This window comes from Caretta caretta, chromosome 8 (assembly GCF_965140235.1).
Source record: "Caretta caretta isolate rCarCar2 chromosome 8, rCarCar1.hap1, whole genome shotgun sequence".
NCBI classification, from domain to species: domain Eukaryota; kingdom Metazoa; phylum Chordata; order Testudines; family Cheloniidae; genus Caretta; species Caretta caretta.
This window is the reverse complement of record NC_134213.1, coordinates 87581378-87602276: the sequence shown is the minus strand read 5'-3', so window position 1 is coordinate 87602276 and position 20899 is coordinate 87581378. Positions and strand designations below refer to the sequence as shown.

General features: G+C 45.4%; 1 long non-coding RNA gene across 1 annotated transcript; it reads right to left on the bottom strand.

The window, feature by feature from the left end:
• Window positions 1–9096: 9096 nt before the first annotated feature.
• Window positions 9097–19928, bottom strand: LOC142073118 (uncharacterized). The gene is made up of 3 exons (XR_012669799.1): window positions 19701–19928; window positions 13034–13205; window positions 9097–10109 (listed from the first exon to the last, which is right to left on the bottom strand). It is a non-coding gene; the product is annotated as an uncharacterized LOC142073118 (long non-coding RNA).
• Window positions 19929–20899: the final 971 nt, after the last annotated feature.

The window sequence follows — 20899 nt, the reverse complement described above, 5'->3', positions numbered from 1 at the left end:
CCGAAGGGCAGCCGTGCGGCGCGGGTTGTAATCAGGCATTGGAATAGACACCCTGCCCGGCCGGGAAGGGGAGGCGGCGCGGAGAGTGCCCCCTAGGGGCCGGAGGACCCCAGGGGTGGGAGCGCGGGCGGGGCTGAGGCTTAGAATGAGAAGTGGCGGAGGGAAGCGGAGGGAAGCAGAGGGAGGGAGGGAGGGAGCGGGGAGAGAGAGTGTGGTGGGAGCGGGAGGGGTAGGGGCGACCCTATTTCCCAAAGAGAAAATGGGACATCCCAGGTGCCCCCCTTCCCCACACATGAGGCTGTTGCTGGAACCCATCCCGCCCCGCTGGCACGCTGCCGCCCCTGCCCAGCTCTGCCTTTCCCCCTGCAGGAGGGGGCTGGCAGCTCTGACTGCTCGTGCCCTCCACCCCCAGCCCACTGCACATTCCTGGGCACCACACCCCACTTTTTTGACAAAAATGAGCATTTGTCCCATTTGCTCTGTGTTTTCCCCAGGAATTGAAATGGGGGCGGTGTTCACATTTATGGGGAAGGGGGGGGTGTTCAGGGCCAATGAGGGGTGAAACTGTGTGGGTGAAGGTGGGCTGTATGGCACCATAGTAAAAACTACAACATGTTTCATGAACATTTTATTAGATTTTAAAATCATCACACAAATTAAAGTTAGCTACTCAAGCCTTCTGTGAAGCGCTACAACTACATCCTTCTTGGTTTCTTGTTACAATTTTGCACAACTCTTAATGAACTTCTTGAATGCAATGCATTCATCTTTGGTGGCTTCCCATGTGTCTGGTACTTCCATTCCTTCAACTGATATGCTGATTAGTTCATTCACGTGATCAGGCAGAAGGTGACTTCTTTCAAAACACAAAATTCTATTCAGTGATGAAAAAGAACACTCAACTGTAGCTGTTGTGACTGGGAGTAGCAAGAGATGAATTCCTACTTCTTTCAGCCCAGGAAACATAGCATAAAGATCAGGTCAAACCACTAGTGATGATAAAAAAGAAGTTGAAGTCAATCTTCATTCTCATTCGTCAAATGATATTCCACTCTGTGTTCAAATTCTCTATTCTATCCTGAGCACATGGCAGCCCCATTCCTGGTAGTGCCTTACTCCACTCAACTGTCATATTTCCTCTCAGCCTTTGTTTTGTTAGGCTAAATTGGTATGAAAAGATTTTGAGCAGCTCTAGTTCATTGCCTTAAGCACAGCACTGAGAACATTGTTTTGCCACCATTGACTGAAAACAGGGGAAGAACTGAATAAAATTAACTAAATTGGTAGAAATGGGGTGGTAGTGGTAGACCATAACATTAAGGAGTATAAGTTACAATTAAGCGTATTCTAGAGAAATAAGGTGATGGTTTATAGTTTAAAGTTTGATACTTTAAGTGTTGTGCAACATTGGCACACAGCCAAGGACAGTGAATTGGCAATTTAAGCAGGGTAGCCTATAGCTAGTGTGTTGATAGGCAGATATGGACTACGATTAGGTAAAGGTCATTTCAACACTGCAGAGAGGGGTGAGTCAGGCATTCTCAGTCCAAAACTAGGTGAGGGTCACCATCCCATAACAGTAAACATCCTATCTTACTAAAACTTGTGTAACAGCTTTGATTGACAGCTAGATTTAGCAGTTGTGATTGGTCTGTAAGTATGGACCAATCAGCGAGGAGTTAAAGATGATTGGAGGATAGATATGCTAATGATAGGATTGAGAAGCCCATTAGAACAGGCCAAAAATTGTATAAAAGACAGAAAGCAAGCCGGTAAAAGTCAGTCAAGTCAAGAGAAGAAGGAGAACCAGAAGAAAACGAGAAGAAACCTAAAGAGCGGAGGAATCAGAAGCAACTGCAGGGTAACAGCAACAGCAGCAGCGCTGCTGGGACAGAGCGGAAGGACCTAAACAGACAAGAGGTAGAGAAGCCTACAGAGAATAAGCATGCTAGCTATAGTATAAGTTATAGAATAGAAATAGGGCTAATGTATGTGCATACTTAAGATAATAAAGATGAGTATCACCATCCTGGCCACTATGGATGTAGAAGCCCTCTACACCAACATTCCACACAAAGATGGACTACAAGCCGTCAGGAACACTATCCCCGATAATGTCACGGCTAACCTGGTGGCTGAACTTTGTGACTTTGTCCTTACCCATAACTATTTCACATTTGGGGACAATGTATACCTTCAGATCAGCGGCACTGCTATGGGTATCCGCATGGCCCCACAGTATGCCAACATTTTTATGGCTGATTTAGAACAATGCTTCCTCAGCTCTCGTCCCCTAAAGCCCCTACTCTACTTGCGCTATATTGATGACATCTTCATCATCTGGACCCATGGAAAAGAAGCCCTTGAGGAATTCCACCATGATTTCAACAATTTCCATCCCACCACCAACCTCAGCCTGGTCCAGTCCACACAAGAGATCCACTTCCTGGACACTACAGTGCTAATAAACAATGGCCACATAAACACCACCCTATACCGGAAACCTACTGACCGCTATTCCTACCTGCATGCCTCCAGCTTTCACCCTGACCACACCACACGATCCATCGTCTACAGCCAAGCTCTGCGATACAACCGCATTTGCTCCAACCCCTCAGACAGAGACAAACACCTACAAGATCTCTGTCAAGCTTTCTTACAACTACAATACCCACCTGCAGAAGTAAAGAAACAGATTGATAGAGCCAGAAGAGTTCCCAGAAGTTACCTACTACAGGACAGGCCTAACAAAGAAAATAACAGAACGCCACTAGCCGTCACCTTCAGCCCCCAACTAAAACCCCTGCAACGCATTATTAAGGATCTACAACCTATCCTAAAGGATGACCCAACACTCTCACAAATCTTGGGAGACAGGCCAGTCCTTGCCTACAGACAGCCCCGCAACCTGAAGCAAATACTCACCAACAACCACATACCACACAACAGAACCACTAACCCAGGAACTTATCCTTGCAACAAAGCCCGTTGCCAATTGTGCCCACATATCTATTCAGGGGACACCATCACAGGGCCTAATAACATCAGCCACACTATCAGAGGCTCGTTCACCTGCACATCCACCAATGTGATATATGCCATCATGTGCCAGCAATGCCCCTCTGCCATGTACATTGGTCAAACTGGACAGTCTCTACGTAAAAGAATAAATGGATACAAATCAGATGTCAAGAATTATAACATTCATAAACCAGTTGGAGAACACTTCAATCTCTCTGGTCACGCAATCACAGACATGAAGGTCGCTATCGTAAAACAAAAAAACTTCAAATCCAGACTCCAGCGAGAAACTGCTGAATTGGAATTCATTTGCAAATTGGATACTATTAATTTAGGCTTAAATAGAGACTGGGAGTGGCTAAGTCATTATGCAAGGTAGCCTATTTCCCCTTGTTTTTTCCTACCCCCCCCCCCCAGATGTTCTGGTTTAACTTGGATTTCAACTTGGAGAGTGGTCAGTTTGGATGAGCTATTACCAGCAGGAGAGTGAGTTTGTGCGTGTATGGGGGTGGGGGGGGTGTGTGAGAAAACCTGGATTTGTGCTGGAAATGGCCCACCTTGATTATCATGCACATTGTAGGGAGAGTGGTCACTTTGGATGAGCTATTACCAGCAGGATAGTGAGTTTGTGTGTGTGGTTTTTGGGAGGGGGGTGAGGGGGTGAGAGAACCTGGATTTGTGCAGGAAATGGCCCAACTTGATTATCATGCACATTGTGTAAAGAGTTGTCACTTTGGATGGGCTATCACCAGCAGGAGAGTGAATTTGTGTGGGGGGGTGGAGGGTGAGAAAACCTGGATTTGTGCTGGAAATGGCCCAACTTGATGATCACTTTAGATAAGCTATTACCAGCAGGACAGTGGGGTGGGAGGAGGTATTGTTTCATATTCTCTGTGTGTATATAAAGTCTGCTGCAGTTTCCACGGTATGCATCCGATGAAGTGAGCTGTAGCTCACGAAAGCTCATGCTCAAATAAATTGGTTAGTCTCTAAGGTGCCACAAGTACTCCTTTTCTCTCATAAGGTAGGTTCTCCATTCCTCTGGCTATCCTAGTAGCAGTAGTGCAGGTAAGCTGGTATGGTCAGCTATGCCATACTATTAAGACATTTATTGCCAGTACGCCGTACCGGAAAGACACATTCAGTATCCACTGAACACCGCAGGGCTCTCCTGGGAATCACAGTGGCGAAAGGAGCAGAACATGGGGCTGCCAGGTGGCCCCACACCAGCAGCTCCTCCAGCACAGCTGTACCGCTCCCAGCCCCACCCCCAGCCCTGTCCTCTGGCAAGGCTGTACAGACCCCAGACAGGAGATGCAGCTGTGTGGAAGGGCTGAAGACAGTAAAGCCATGCTGGAGGACCTGCTGGCGTGGGGCCACCTGGTGGCCCCACGTTCTGCTCCTTTCACCACTGCGATTCTCTGGAGAGCCCTGCGATTCAACGGATACCAATTTCTACCCATGGATATCTGTATCCGTGGGTATAAATTTGTATCCATGCAGGGCTCTAGTCCAGGGGAACATTTTTTGTGAGGGGGGTGGGGTTGGGGGGTGACGATGGTGGCAGGGACACAAAGGGTCAGGTGACCCTCCCCAGGCTGAAGTGCTCCCACCGGCACGGGCAGGGAGAGGAAGGGGCAGGGCCAGCCTGCTGGAAGGGCAGGTCAGCCTGCTCTCCTCTTCCAGCCACACTGCCTGGGATGCTGCCCGGTGCAGCCCAGCCACTGCCTAGGAGAGCCAGGCACTCTCCCAGGTAGCTGCTGAGCTGCACCAGGCAGCATCCGGGAGTGACTCTGGGGCCTGGCTGCCAGCAGGGCCAGTGCAAGGACGTTTCACGTCCTAGGCGAAACTTCCACCTTGCACCGTCCCCCTGCCCCACCGCGGCAGCTCCCCGCCCCCCCCCGGCAGCTCCCCGCTGCCCCCTCCCTCCTTCCCTTCCTCCCCTCAGCCCGGGGAGCCACGTGCAGCAGTTCCCCGCCCCAGCTCACCTCTGCTCTGCCTCCTCCCCGAGCACGCTGCCGCTTCTCCCGCCTCCCAGGCTTGCGGCGCCAATCAGCTGTTTGGAGCTGCAAGCCTGGGAGGGAGAGAAGCAGAGCGCGGCGGTGCTCAGGCAAGGAGGCGGAGCAGAGGTGAGCTGGGGTGGGGAGCGGTTCCCCTGTGCGCCGCCCCCCCCTTACTTGCTGCAGGCGGCCCTCCCCGCGCCCCCCTGCCCCAGCTTACCTCCACTCCACTGCCGCCCCCAACCACTTGGCGCCCTAGGTGACTACCTAGTTTGCCTAGTGGTTGCACCGGCCCTGGCTGCCAGGAAGAACAGCCGAATGCCAAGGGAAGCCGGCACAGTGAGAGGACAGAGCTCCCCCTCGCCAGGTAACATGGGATGGGGAGGAGACCGGGAGAGTACAGGGGCGCCGGGGCTGGAGGTGGGGAACGGAGGAGTCACCTGGGGAGGTCACTTCTACCCCCTTTAGCTGGTGTCCCCCCTTTGTGTCCCTCCCGTGAGTCAACATACCAGTAAGAGTTAAAATCTACTTGCACCACTGTCTAGTAGCCCTTCTTCACACCAGTTCCAGTTTGAATTCATCTTTCCTAAACCTGGGAGACCAGAATTGCATACAGTATTCCAATGCCATGTATAACGTTATTAACACTTCCCTATTTCTAGTGGAAATATCCTGCCTGGGATTGCATTCTAGGATTGCATTAGCCTTTTTCACAGCTGCATCACATTGGTGGATTATCGTCATCCTGTGATCGAGCAAGATACTCAGGTCTTTCTCCGCCTGTGTCACTTTCAAATGCTATGTCCCCAGCTTAAGATCAAAAATTCTTGTTAGTCTCTAAGTGCATGAGCTTGCACGTTGCACTGTTGTATAGCTGCTGATGCACCCTATGTAGCCTGGCACTTCTGAAGTAGGACCACAAGCACAGACAGGTGGGGGTCACACTGTCATGCAGACCTGGGATGACTAGCAATGGGTCCAGAACTTTCCAGTGGAGAAACCTATATTTCTAGAGCTTTGTGAGCAGCTTGCCCTAACCTCCAGCATTACAACACATGCATGAGGGTGGTCTTGCCAATCCAGAAGGGGGTTGCTCTAACCATCTGGAAGCTGGCTATTCCAGACGGCTCCAGGTCTATTGCTAACCAGTTTGGTGTTGGAAAGCCAACTGTGGGTAAAGTGGTGGCAGAGGTTTCTGAGGCAATCAGGTGTGTGATTTACCCAAAGGTAGTGGGCATAAACCATATTCCTGAAGTAACTGCTGGTTTTGAGAGAACAAGGTTTCCAAACTATGGTGGGGGCCATTGGTGGGACTCATGTGGCTACAGTGTCCCCCCTCAAGGAGCATATGAGTACATAAACCACAAAGGGTACCACTCCATGGTTATGCAGGCCCTTGTGGACTTCAGAGGCCGATTTATGGATGCCAGCATGGGCAGTACTGGAAAAGTTCATGACAGTAAGGTTTTCTGCCAGTCAGGAGTCAATTTTCATAATCATTCTGAGACATTATTCCCACCAAATGACATTGTCATAAATAGAGTTACTGTCCCCACTGTTAGTCTAGGGACCCCACATAACCCCCTTTGTCTTTGTTTATGAAGCTGTATCCTGCTCTTGGAGGGCCTGGCAAAAGGTTTCTTTATACTTGTGATGGCAGTTCTGGGTGCAGTCCAGACCAGTGATGGGTTGTGTCATCACCTACCCTGTAATCCTGAGTGCCTCACAATGTCTTGCTGCTGTAGCTCACAGTCTATGATGCTCCCAGCCAGCCTAAAAGCATATAGTCACACCCTGAGTGTCTATGTGCTTAGATCGCTCTGATTCAGCAGCTCTGAGCCAAGCAGCCTGTGTACAGTCCTGCTCTGGCTTCCACCAGTGTTGATTACAACAAGCAAGGTGACCCAACACACTCCCAGTCCCTAAGTTTTCCAAAATTGTGTATTTTGAAATGTCCAGCCCTCTCATGGAGTGTTCAGAGAAATAAAAAGTTTTGTTTGTTCCTCTAAAGACCCAGAAACAAATCAAAGCTTATTAAATGGGGGTAAATACATCCTTTCATTTTAACACAGCACTGAGCTGGTTTATAGTAAAAGTAAAACAAGTTTATTAACAAAAACAAATAGGTTAAGTGATGCCAAGTAAAAGGAATAAAGTTAGAAAGGGTTACAAGCAAATACAAATGAAAATATGTATCTAAAAGTCTAAAAAATTTAGAAGATTCAGGCATTGTTCAAGATGAGTTGTTACCTATATTCAGTTTCCAGAAGCTTCAACCTCCAGTGGTTGAAGAACCCATCTTTCTCAACTTGCAAGAGCTCTGTTCTCTTATGTCTGTCTAGTGATGGATACCAAAGATGGCTTCTGTCTTTGCTTATATTGTCCAAAGTTCAATTATTTCGTTTCAAGAGGCAGGATGACCTCATGCTGTTCTTACCTTCCTGTGGGCTTCCCAGCCCTTTGCATGAGGCTTCCATACTTTTGGTTCCACCAGGCTTAATTTACATAGGAGACAGGTAAATAGCTGCCTTCCCTCCTGTCTGGGAGGGAACCTGCATTTTAAAACATAATATCATTAAGTACCCATATTTTCTCATATAATGTTCATACATACATTTCACAAAGAATTAATCACCAGCATGTCATTAGCTTTCAGAAAAGACCTCACATACACTCTTATAATACAGTAATATTGTATATAATCAGTTGATTCAATTGCTTATCACTTGAAGTTCAGCCACCCCTGAATCTTTATAGTCCATAAAAACCTTTGCAATGAATTCTTTGAAAAGTAAAACCCAGACCAAGCTTCTCTGTCCTGTTCAGTGTAGATGCCACCCTGTCTTCTCCCTAACTTATTCGTGTGAGATTTGCCTTTGCTTCTTGATGGCTTTGTTTCCACAATATGTAAATACACTCATTGTCTTTCAAAGTACTTTGGAAGTACCTCTGAGATGGGGAAAATACATTCCTTTGTCTAGTGCAGGCCTTTTTAACAACTGCTGCTGACATCCCTGGGTTAAGCACACTTTAGTCATAATTCTAGCATATATCCATAACTCTTTATGCCCACTGCAAACATACATCACACAAGTATATTAGTGATCAGTGGTGATACTTCACAAGGCATATTTTGTACAAAAATCATTACAATAGTGTATAGGTTATGAATATAAGGATGTAGAAGGTGCATTTGTCACACTGAAATCCCAACAGCACAATTTACAGAACTCTTTGGATTCCAGTGTTATCAATGCTGCCTGTAATAGTGTGGCTTGCTGTGCTCTTCAGAGTCTTTGTGAAGGCAAAGGCGAACCATTTGCCCCTGGATGGACCTATGGCAGCAATGGATTGCTGAACTCTACAATCAGCCAGAAAGTGCCCCTGTCACAGCTGGAGCAGGACGCAATAGAAATCAGGAATGCTCTGTGCTCCCACACTATACACTTGCGCGGACCAGAGAGGAACTAGGGAGAATAGTATGTTTATGAATGTGTTTGTATAGCAGTGCTAACAATAAATGAGGTACTGTCACTGTATGCAATGAATGGGGCTGTGTGATGATTGGCGCTTGAGGTAAGTGTCACCTACTGGTTACAAGGTCAGTTCCTTCTTAGTGCAGGGGGGGTTTGGCAGAGGAGCCCAGGCACTCCCATTACCCCAGGCTCCAGCCCAGGGCCCTGAGAGAGTAGTCAAAGGCCAGGCACTCCTGAGCACCTTGCAACAGCCCTCCCTGGGCCACTTTCTACCACACCCCCATAGTCCAAGCTTTGCAGTCTGTAGCAAAAATCACCGAAGAAAATGTATCAAATGCACCTTTAGTCTGTCTGGGTCTACCAGGTAGGTTCCTCATTTCCCAGAGGAGCTGCTGCAGCATCCCTTTTCAGGACCTCCCAGGGCAGCTCCTTTTCCCTGCCTTCTCAGCCCCCTTCTGAACTCTCTGGCTTCCTTTTAAAGCCTGCCTCTATCCCAGGCATGCTCTTCAGGTGTGGTTGTGCGGGGTTGTCTGGGCCCAGAGTTGTTCTTTAACTCCTTCAATCCTAGTGTGGGGTTTATACACCCTGTCACAGGGGGATTGATTGTCATGATTTTAATTATGCCTGAGAGATTACTAATGAAATGGGCGGGTGGTGCACTGTGCAGCAAGAACTGTGGATTTTCATTATGGATTGATGCATATAGATGCATTGAGAAATTGTGTTTGCCATATCCTGGTTTATCTTTATTATTTGAAATACACATTATATGATGGGATGCAGTGATGATAATGAACTTAATAATATAAAAGCCTTTATTTATGAACATGTCTGTCTTACAAAAACACAATATTAAAGCATTGCCAGGCAGGCCAGCTGCCATTAGGACACCAAAATACCAATAATAAACCAATAACAAAACCAATAATAAAAGAAAGTCCATAAAACAAAAATTGAACAGTGCAAACAGTGACCAGTGCCAACAGATAAATCCTCTGCTTTTGTGTCCCCCTTGGCACATCATTCTTCTTTTCCTTTCTTGTACATGGAGGATGCACTTGGTGCTGCTCCATGGTCCGGAGAGGCCTGCAAGGGGTATATTTACCCTGTCCAGCTAGTGTGTTAAGGAGTGCATTGGCCACCTAACCATGGAATCATCCAGTGCGTTCCTGGTCTGTAGCACTTGGTACCATGGAGGGGATTCAGGACGTGAGAAGCCTGCACTCTTATGGCCAATACCACAAGCAGCCTCTCAAAGAGGTCTTTCCACTGTACTCTTACTCCTTCCGCCAATGTTCCTGCCAGTCTCTCCTCATGTGCTGCAGTTCTGTCCTCTCATTCTGCAGCCTGTCTGTGCCTTTCCACTTGCTGCGAGTCCTCTTCTCTTTGGTAGTGCACCTGCTTGTTGGCCCTGTCCAGAAAGTCCAACTGGAAATGCTTCCACTTGGACTGGTCTGTGACAGTTCAAAATCCCAGGTTGCTGCTGGAGTGTGGCTGAGCTGCCAAAGTACGGAGGCCTACAGAGGTAGAAGGACCTGAAAGCAGTTATCAAACATTGTCTCAGTACTTCAAAAAAGGTTCAGGGCATCCACAGAGAAAAGTGCCTGCTGATCTTAAGGCCAAAAAAAAAAAAGAAAAAAGAAAAAAAAAAGATACAAGACATTAAAACACAGTTTTACAAATTAAGAGAATGCTTCAGTTTCCCAGGAGCTCTGTGGACAATATTAAGTTAATCAGAGTGAAAAGAAATGCAAATAATGGTCACTTAAAATATGCACATGCTAGATTTTTTAAAATTGCTGAATGTTTTGGGAGAGGGGTGTGTGGGTGTGCAGGGCTGGCTCCAGGCACCAGCAAACCAAGCACATGCAGTGATGAGCTGCCAAAATCTTAACCGGTCCCTATAAAAAGTTCTGATTTAAGGGATATGCCCCAGTATGTATTTTTTGTACCAACAGGGTTACCATACATCCCTATTTTCCCAGGAGGAATTTTTAAAATTTAAAAATTCCTCCTGGACGGCGATTTAGGAACCAAGAAGCCTGACCTGTCTGGGAAAATATGGATGTATGTTAACCCTGCCTAAAGTTCTTTTTTAAAAAGATGGGCCTGAACTAGACATGAGCTCCGTTTCACATGTGTGGGTCCCTGCCACTCCCTGGGGTCAATCTCTTGATGTTTGGGAGCAGCTGGAACCCACACATGTGCACACCCTAGGGTGACCAGATGTCCCAATTTTATAGGGACAGTCCCGATTTTGGGGTCTTTTTCTTATATAGGCTCCTATTACCCTCCACCCCTTGTCCTGATTTTTCACACTTGCTGTCTGGTCACCCTAGGGTGTGCACATGTGTGGGTCCCAGCTGCTCCCTGCCCCCTTCATTGAAGCAGGTGTGCAGGGTTACTGGGAACTGCAGGGCACCAGTGGACGTGGGGCCAGCTGCAGACAGGAGCATGGGGCAGGGATAGCTGGAGGCAGTGGGTGCAGGGCTGGCTGCGGGCAGGGCAGGGCAGGGCAGGGGGTGCGGAGCTGGCTGGAGACAGGAGGGTGCGGGGTTGGCTGGAGGCAAGGGGGTGTGGGGTTGGCTGGAGACAGGGCAGGGGCTGACTGGAGGTAGGGGCTGGCTGCAGGCAGGGACTGGCTGTGGGCAGGGCAGGGGGTGCGTGCGGCAGGGGTTGGCTGGATACGGGGCAGGGGGTGCGGCAAGGGCTGGCTGCAGGCAATTGAATCAACTGGAAACAATTGAGTGTTTTAAAAGTGAGGCTTAATTTTACTTAGAAATCCTGTCAGCCACCTGACGTGAGCAGGGGCTCCAGCTGTCAGTCCTGAGTGGCTGCTCCCCTACCAGCCCTGGGGTAGGTGAAGAACCCTAAAGAGCAGAGGTGAGGCTGGAGGCTGCAGAGGGACTGAAGTGAAGAGGGTGAAGGATGATTGGGTCAGGGGCCTGTACTGATGGTGGGTTCTGAGCAGATGGGGTGGTACAGGGAGTGTGAACTGAGGGTGGTGGGGGTTGATGGGGTAAGGGGGCTGAACTGCAGGGGGCTGAATTGAGAGGGGTTGGGTGGGGACAGAACTGATGGGGACCTGGGGGACCGGATTCATTGCTGGGCAGGAGACAGGCAGATGTGGGGGTGAGAGCTCCTGCAGCAGGGGCCAAAATCCCCGTATCCAGTACATGTGGGAGAGTGGGCAGCACTATTTGTCACATGCACACACGCTGGGGATGGGCAGCGGCAGTTCAAACATCAAGAGATTGACCTAAAACCACAATATAAATCTTTTTAAAAGAGGTCATGATCTTTGGGCCAATCTCATGACTTTTGATTTCTTGAAGTTGTCAATATTGTGAGCCACACAGAACTCTTCTTCCGATCTGGGAAAGGAACTCCCAGCTTCACAGCAAAATGCAAGGTGGAACAGATTGTTTAGCATAAGTACTTAGCACATATTCTAAGGGACCATTCAAGGTAGATTTCAGAGTAGCAGCCGTGTTAGTCTGTATCCGCAAAAAGAAAAGGAGGACTTGTGGCACCTTGGAGACTAACACATTTATTTCAGCCCAAGCTTTCTTGAGCTGTAGCTCACGATAAGGTGCCACAAGTACTCCCATTCAAGGTAGAGTGACCTGTTAACTCCTCTGCAATCCTGGGGGTTAGTGGGTTACAGATTGTTATAATAAGCCATAAATCTCCCTCTCTGGTCAGTCCATGATTTTTAGTGTCTAGCAGAAAAATTAATTTAAACTCCCAGGCTCATCTTTTGAAAGTGTTGTGCAGGTTCCCTTTGGGGATGAGGACTGATAGGTCAGATGTAGAGAGATCGCTTTGTGAAAAGTGTTCACCTGCAGGTGATACAGTATTTTTGTCTTTTATCATTATCCTGTGTGAGTTCATTTGAGAGCACTGTAATTGTCTTCTCCCTTGAATGGTTCCTTACAATCTGTGCTAACTATTTATGCTAAACATTCTGTTCCATCTTGCAGTTTGCTGTCATGCTGGGAGTAACTTTCCCAGACCTGAAGAAGAGTTCTGTGTGGCTTGAAAGTTTGTCTCTCTCAGCAACAGACATTGGTCCAATAAAAGATATTACCTCACCCACCTTGTCTCTCTAATATCCTGGGACTGACACGGCTACAACTCCACTGCATATCCCTAATGAATCCAAGGTAAAAACATATTTTTGAAAACTAATATGGATTAAAGCAAATGTAAACAATCTGGCTCAATTCTGTGCTACAGCTGAGGTGCACATGGCCCATCTCAGAGGTGAAGTAGTATTGTGCTCCCCAAATCCTGGGACTACCTAATCCCTGATGTAAATTAGAGCAGCTTCAGGGCTGCTCTATTTTATGCTAACTGCCAATGGTCCCCAAAAATTGCCCCATTGGCCATGGAACACTGGGGCATAGGGATTTTACAGCCACTTTTCCCAGCATGGACCCCTGCATCAGGGACTGTGACTGGTGGCAATTGGTGATATGAGAGCTGCAACATCCAGCCAGGGTTTCTCCTAGGCGCGGGTAATCCTTCACTGACCTTTATGGATGCTTTGCATAGTTGAAGCAGTAAAGCCAAATAATTCATAATGATCTTGGCAGTTCTCAACAGAAACGGTGTGAGGTAGAGCCTGGTGCTACAAATCCAGACTCAGACAACAGTCTTCTTGAAGTCTGGGAGTTTTTACTGCATCATGACTTCAGGATTGAGCCTGTAGATAGTAGAACAAAGGGAAAATGAATTCCAGGCAATAAAAGTTGCTCTTGAACCTTAAAAAAAAAAGAGCTAGGAAGTGTTCAGAAATTATCTTTCCCCCAGATTCCAAGCACAAACTTTCTAGAGCAGCAGTACTCAGCCTGATTGATCTCTGGAGTTGTGTGTGACTATTCATGGCCTTTATGTGCCTCTCTTCCCCAATTTGAGTAAAGTGAGGCAGGGCATCCTTCAAACAAAATGGCAGTTACAAGGGGTAAAATGGCCCACTGGGGAAATTATAAGAATACCGAAACAAATGTTTGCACAGGGAGGCACACAGATATGTGGGTGGAGATGAGAAGATACTGTTCTTTTCTCATTTGAGACTGGGTGGGCACAACAGGAGATGCACCATGTGCCATCTTTCTTCTAACTCTTTCTGTTTTTTCCTCCCTCCTTTATATACATCTTTCTCTTTCCATCCATCCTCTTCTTTCTTTCCCTCCCTCCCTCCTTTCTTTCAAATGAAGTAGTGAACTGGAGAGACGCAGACCTCTCTCTCTTCTTAGTCAAAGCCAATTTTCCTGTATATATTTCATGTGCTTATTTATAGCCTTTTTGACTGTCCTAGTAATGTTTATTCACTTTCACTAGTGTGCTGTAACTACATTTTGTAATAAAAAATCACAAACACCCTCTGTTTTGGAGTCTGGCTACAGGATTATTATTTACCACCTTCCACTACCCAGTACACAAGGCAATGTGACAGCGTTATTATTAATAAAAGAGATAAAATAGTAAGAGATTTCTGGAGAAGGTGTGTTATGAATGGACCATCTGGATTTGTCTGCCACAGGAAATTCTGTTCAGTTATTAAATGGCCCTAGTAAATCAGGAAAAGGGCTAATCCTGCCTTCTATCGGTGCAGTCCACTGTGCTAGGCACTGGGGCAGGATTTGTTGGGGCTCCCCTGCTTTCCCATGCAGATAGATTTTAAGGGCAAGGGGGTAGACATGGGGCCAATGGGACCACAGTTACCTGAATCTGCCATTGCCCCCTATAAAACAGCAAGAGCTACTGGACTGCAGCTACTGAACTGTGGAGCAGCTCCTCTGCTACCTTGTGGTCTGGGCATGGGTATGGGGGAGCAGTCCCTAGAAAAACAAACAAACAATCTCCTCTCTCGGCTTGGTGCAGAGCAGGGGATTTAGGACAAACTAAAGAGCCAAAAGACTACGATGCTATTTGGTGTACAGCCAGTTTTAATGAGCTGCACTTCAGAGACAGGCAGCATAGTCTGAAAAGTTTAAAACCGCTATTAACAAACACTTGTTTCCAGCTGACATGCTTTCATGGCACTGAATAATCAATCTAAACTTAAGAAAGATGTCAGAGGCTTTGATAGCACTATAATGGATAGAAACAAATTGTCTTTGGTCAACTTTGTCAGCATAGATCTTTAGAACAAGGTAAAGAAAAATAAGGCATGAGAACAAGCAAGAGATTATAGTGGTTCACTAAAATGTTTAGAAAGATTTGCTTTTGCCGTGACATTATGCGCTGCTTTATTCAGTGCAGTTGGCAGCACTTTAACATACACTTCCAGGGTATTATTCTGGGAAATTAATTTTAGCTGTTAGCTTTTATTAAATATGGGGGAAATATTTACTTTATCTAAAAATCTATTTGCAAAAAGACAAAATTGTTTGTCCCCATGTGAGACCCTGCTGGGTTTTGAAAGGCAAAAGTACTTAAAACATACACCTGCTATAAAACGTAAGGTTGGCAAGATGTATCAGAACCATGCAGTGTGTCCCTCCTTTACACTGTTTACATCTAAACAACATGTGTTTTGCTCCATATACCATTGCTTTGATTTCAGTTAAAGGTACAGAACTTGGGAAGGTCTCCCCAAAATAACATGAGTAGAGCAATGGTAAACAATTGATGTCTCAGCAGAATATTTAAATATAAAATACTTATTCAGATTTGCTTTCTACAGCAGACAGGATACTTAAACACTGGAGTGAGAGACAGGCAAAATCAGGCCTTTCACTGGTAGAGTATACCAACAAAACCAAAAGATAGCCTTGTTGCCACTGGTCAAACTTTAAGGGACCTACCCTGTGAGGTCACCCCCTGAGAGACAATGTAAAGTCAGTCAAAGCCACTCCAGGAGTGATCAGCACCTTCCAGGATTGGGCCCTAAATCCCTGATGTCTTGCACTATCAATTGCACTTCCCTTTGTGAAATGGGCACTTTGTCATTCAGTTATGTATGTGACACTAATTTACAAAGGGCATTTGTTCTTAGTTACACTAATGCAACCCTGTTAATGTCAGTGGCATTGCATCGTGTAACCAAGAACAGAATTTGGCCCCCGAGGCTTAATTAATGCCTGTGTACCTCAAAGGGATATTTGTGTACAAATAGCAGTAGCACGCAGTACAATATAAAACTTACTTTCAGGGATTAAAACAATAGAACAAAAATTCATTGTTATTGACGCTTTCCCTCCAATCTGGTATTCTGTCACTTACTACAGGGCATTGATTTACTGTCTGGAGACCAGTCCAGATCTCACTGAAGACATGGGTCCTCTCCATGTACTTTAACAAGAACTAGATTGGACTCCCAGGTCACCAGGAAAGGCAGCGCTATGGAATCTCTGATTAATATTGAAATGATTATTGATGTTATTGTAGCCTCAAGAGGCCTCAGGATTTAGAGACCCATTGTGCTAGTTGATGTATGAACATACAGAAAGGGACAGTCTCAGATTTTATTCCATATCTGGCTCCACGCAGGTGCAGTGGTCCATCTACACAGAGCCATCTGCAGAATTAGGGCAGAAGAGTCCTCTCTGTATCATATAGGATAAAATCCTGATCCCACTATAGTCAATGGCAAAACTCTGATTGACTTTAATGTGGCCAGGATTTGACCCATAATCTCTAGACTGCCCTTCAGGGACTGTTCATAATATAATTAACAAACCGCCCTCACCCCTTGCTAACATTTTGGAACCAATAAGATGTGTACCATTTTTGATTGCTCTTTCATGCTTTTACTTTTGCCTTCTTTACTTATAGTATTTATATGCCATCCACTTATACTAGGGTCTTTGAGGCAGGATCCATTTTTTTACCAAGTCTTTAAAACACTTTGTTGGTCCTCTACAAATGCATTATACTAACAATTTAAAACTGATGAATTATCAATTCAGAGTGTAATGTGCCTCCATTAGATGACATCAGACTATCACAACATTGTATTGTTGTAACTGAGCATACATTAATCTCCTTTAAAAAAAAAAAGAGCACCAGGGCTTGACAGATTTCTTGCTGAAAGAATAGAGAGTATAGCACTACCAATGTGAAATTCCTTAAACCATTAAAATAAGGCTTATTTGTTTATAATTTCCTAAAAAAAATGTCTTCTGTGACTGTAATGGTAATGGAAGTTTTAAAAATGCATCACAACATTTTAACTGCATTGGTCTTCCAATGTTTTTTCCAATTTTCAAGTGTGACAGACATTCAGTAATAGAATTTCTCTAACAGATGCTTAGTGAGGAGTACTCACATGTCACTCAATCTGACATGGTTTTGGAGAAAAGATATGTTCTTCAGCATGTGATCATTATAAAAGATCATCAATTGCATGAGAGTTTATAATTATATTAGAAGAATGGTTCAAGCCTTCAGAGAGCACATAAAACACAATTAAAAATAGATATACTATAGTTAAGAGTGTAAACATCTGTTTATTTTAACAGTTTAGTGTGCAAATAATCTATGCACAGATTGGGTATTTTCACATAAAATATCTTTATTTTTTGGAGTCATATTTTCAATGCTCAGAAATGTATTTGATTTTGTCCCATTGATGATACATTTCTCTGTTTTCTAAAATGTTGACTGGGAGCCTTTTTGTCTAAACAGTGTGTGAAATTGTGTTATCCATGGAAGGAAAAAACTGTGTTCATTTCACAGACACCTGTGGATACACCATTTACACATTACACCCAAAGTACATAGAACTTCAGCAGAAAATGCACGTCACATGAAAATGGTCTGCTTTTTGTCGTTATATTTCGTGGTTCTCTAGGACAATAACTTCACATTCTCTAATTGAGCTCTCTGCTGCTTTGACTGACAGCCTCTCACCCAATCTGTATGGCGATACACATGCATCGTTTTCTCCAGCAAATTTCACCTGTCAAGTTGCTGTCTTAGCTGCACTATTCCTGCTCAAAAATAAATAAGAACTCATAATGCACTTGAGCCTACCATTCTGCCAGCAAAATCTAGATATTTATTTGCCCACAATTTAGCTGACATTTACAATACAGATTAGGATTTGCTTTTACAGCCACTGGAGACCTAGCCTGGCTTTTAAAATTATTCCCCCAAAAAGATGTAAGGCAAAATAACATCATGATACAAGAGAAATATCATATCCAACAAACAAATAGCCCCCAAATATGCAGAAGAACAGTTAAGACATGGACCATCACCATGAATTGCATTAATCATACACCTTCACAACATTAAGCCAAATCTCCTTAAAATGTATGAGTTATTTAATTTAAAAATATTTTATGGTTACTTAAATCACACAAGTGCGTGTGCCAGCCAACTATATTCAGGGATGCAGAGGTTTACAATTTTTAAATATTGGGGGGGGTTCACATTAAAAATGATTATACATTTTATTATTATTTTAAATAAAGAAGAGCTAGTTTGGAAAATCACTACCTCTACCAGTTATATAGGCCCTAACCCTGAATAGTGTCCACAAGCTTATGAACTACAGCAAAGATACCCAGTTAATGTTACTAGGTATTGGTACAGTAAGGTGTATCTTCTCGAGCTGACTCCTAGTTGGGGGCTGATCCAGAATGATACTGCGCACTACAGCGGGAGTCAGCATCTTGAAGGATTGGGCCCTTTCTGTGCACTCAAAAAGTGGACAAACTAAAAAAAAAAAAAGAGAAAAAAGAACAAACAAATGTCTTTTGCACAGGAAAGAAGGTTTAACAGGTCAGCTAACATGCTAGTTCAGGGGTGGGCAAACTTTTTGGCCTGAGGGCCGCATCGGGTTTTGGAAATTGTATGGAGGGCTGGTTAGGGGAGGGGGTCGTGGCCTGGTCCACCCTCCCATCCCCCCAGACTCCTGCCCCATCCAACCCCCTCCTGTTCCCTGATGGCCCACCCGGGACCCCTGCCCCATCCACACACCCCCGTTCCCTGTCCCCTGACTGCCCCCGGAACCCCTACCCCTGACTGCCCCCTGCCGCCCCATCCAACCCCTCCTCTCATTTCTGACTGCCTCTCGGGGACCCCTCTCCCCATTCAACCCCTTGTTCTGGCCCCGACCCCATCTACACCCCCCGCCCTCTGACCACCACCCCGAGCTCCCCTACCCTCTATCCAACTCCCCCACAACCCCGCTCCCTGCCCTCTTACTGTGCTGCCTAGAGCACTGGTGGCTGGCGGTTCTACAGCCGTGCCGCCCGGCTGGAGCCAGCCACGCCACCGCGCAGCACAGAGCCCCGGGTCAGGCCAGGCTCTGCAGCTGCGCTGCCCCAGGAGCTCACCGCCCACCGCCCAGAGCGTTGCGCGGGCGGCAGAGTGAGGTGAGGCTGTTGGGGAGGGGAGACAGCGCGGGAGGGGCCGGGGCTAGCCTCCTGGGGCAGGAGCTCAGGGCTGGGTAGGAGGATCCCGCGGGCTAGATGTGGCCTGCGGGACGTAGTTTGCCCACCTCTGTGCTAGTTTCTACCAGATTAGAGGCTGGAGTACAAATCCAACCTTGTGATCCCATGCCCCTCTCAAAGAGATGGAACATTATCTTTACAGGACAAACAGTGAGACACAATGAAGGGATAGATTAAAAACTTCATTTTCTATTGCATTTGTCACAGACATATTTGCTGTTTCATTTTGGGCAGTATAGCTTATTCTGCAGAATTTGATGGTTTCCATGCTATTTTTGTATCAAAAACATGCAAAAATTCAAACTCTTAATTTCAAAGTTGCCTTTTCCTTACAATGGGCTCATCTCCATTGGAAAAGTGGCCCATCTTCAGACAACATTCACAAACCTTGCAAATTTCTCAGCAAAACGATTTCATTTTTGTGTGCGTAATCAAATGCAAACTCTCTCAGATTTTCAGTAACCTAGATATTCCTCAAATATTCTGCACCTCTATAGTCTAAAAGAATTAAGAGAACTGTGGTCCAGGCATCCCAGGTTCTACCACAAAATGCACACAGTGACTTTTCCTTTCTGTTTATAAAGCACATTTACAGTGTAAAGGTCCTGGCTGTTATTATGTGACTAGGTTACACCAGTCCCATTAAACTGTTCTACAGCTATTCATTGTTTGCTTTCTCTTATTATTACTCTTATTTTCTGACCCCCACATCTCTCAAGGAATGGACTGAAGAATTTTTCAGAAGTGTAGTGGATTTCTCAGAAAAAAAATAAAAGATTTGCCATTAGTACCTTTTTTTTAGGAATGAACCATGAACTCTGCAAATTATACGGGGATACATTTCCTCTTGGTAACTTGACATCTCTCGCAAGCACAAAAGGCGTTTCTCGAATTCGGCTCTGACAGTTTAGGTGAGCAGGTGGCAGCAGTTCTAATGATGACACGTCTGAGATTTCAGAGAAACATAAGACGGAAGAGGTTGTGCGGAAGTAGCTGTTCTGTGCTCTCATGTCACTGAAAGAATAATAAAACTCCCAAGAGGGAAAGCAGAAGACATATTTTAACCTTTGAAAGGCGTTATGATGAAGAGTAGCTGGGTGTTCTTTAAATGCACAAATAATGGTTTTTTAACGGATAATATTCAAACAACTTCTAATTTCAAGATCTGTGCAATGAAAAAAGGTTCCTTATCTAACACAATGGATATAATTACAAAGATTCATGAACGAGTTATTTCAGGACTACATTTGTCTGATCAAAAATATTTAATGTGCAAGTTCAGCTAACCTAGAAAAAGAAATTGTGAGACTTAGAGAGATCTTATATCTCATTTTAAAAAGCTTGGTTGGAAAAGGAATTACCATTTAAATGGCCAACTTAAACAAGATACAATTAGCCCTTTCCATGCTAGCCCTCCACTGCACTTGTTATGCTACATGGTATCTTCATCAATTAACATACCGTAGAAACCCCTGGAATGCTAGGTCATGTTATATTCTATCTAATCTCTCTCTCTAGGTATGTTTGTCACCATGGTATCAGACCACCTAGATCCTGGAAAAGCTTAGATATTCAACAGCACAGCTGGGGCATTCTACTTGGCTACATCAGGAATGCTTAAGAAGCATTTAAACATTTATGGTTACTGTCACGGTTCCTCCCCCACTCTGAACTCTAGGGTACAGATGTGGGGACCTGCATGAAAAACCTCCTAAGCTTATCTTTACCAGCTTAGGTCAAAACTTTCCCAAGGTACAAAATATTCCACCCTTTGTCCTTGGATTGGCCGCTACCACCACCAAACTAATACTGGTTACTGGGGAAGAGCTGTTTGGACGCGTCTTTCCCCCCAAAATACTCCCCAAAACCTTGCACCCCACTTCCTGGACAAGGTTTGGTAAAAAGCCTCACCAATTTGCCTAGGTGACTACAGACCCAAACCCTTGGATCTGAGAACAATGAAAAAGCATTCAGTTTTCTTACAAGAAGA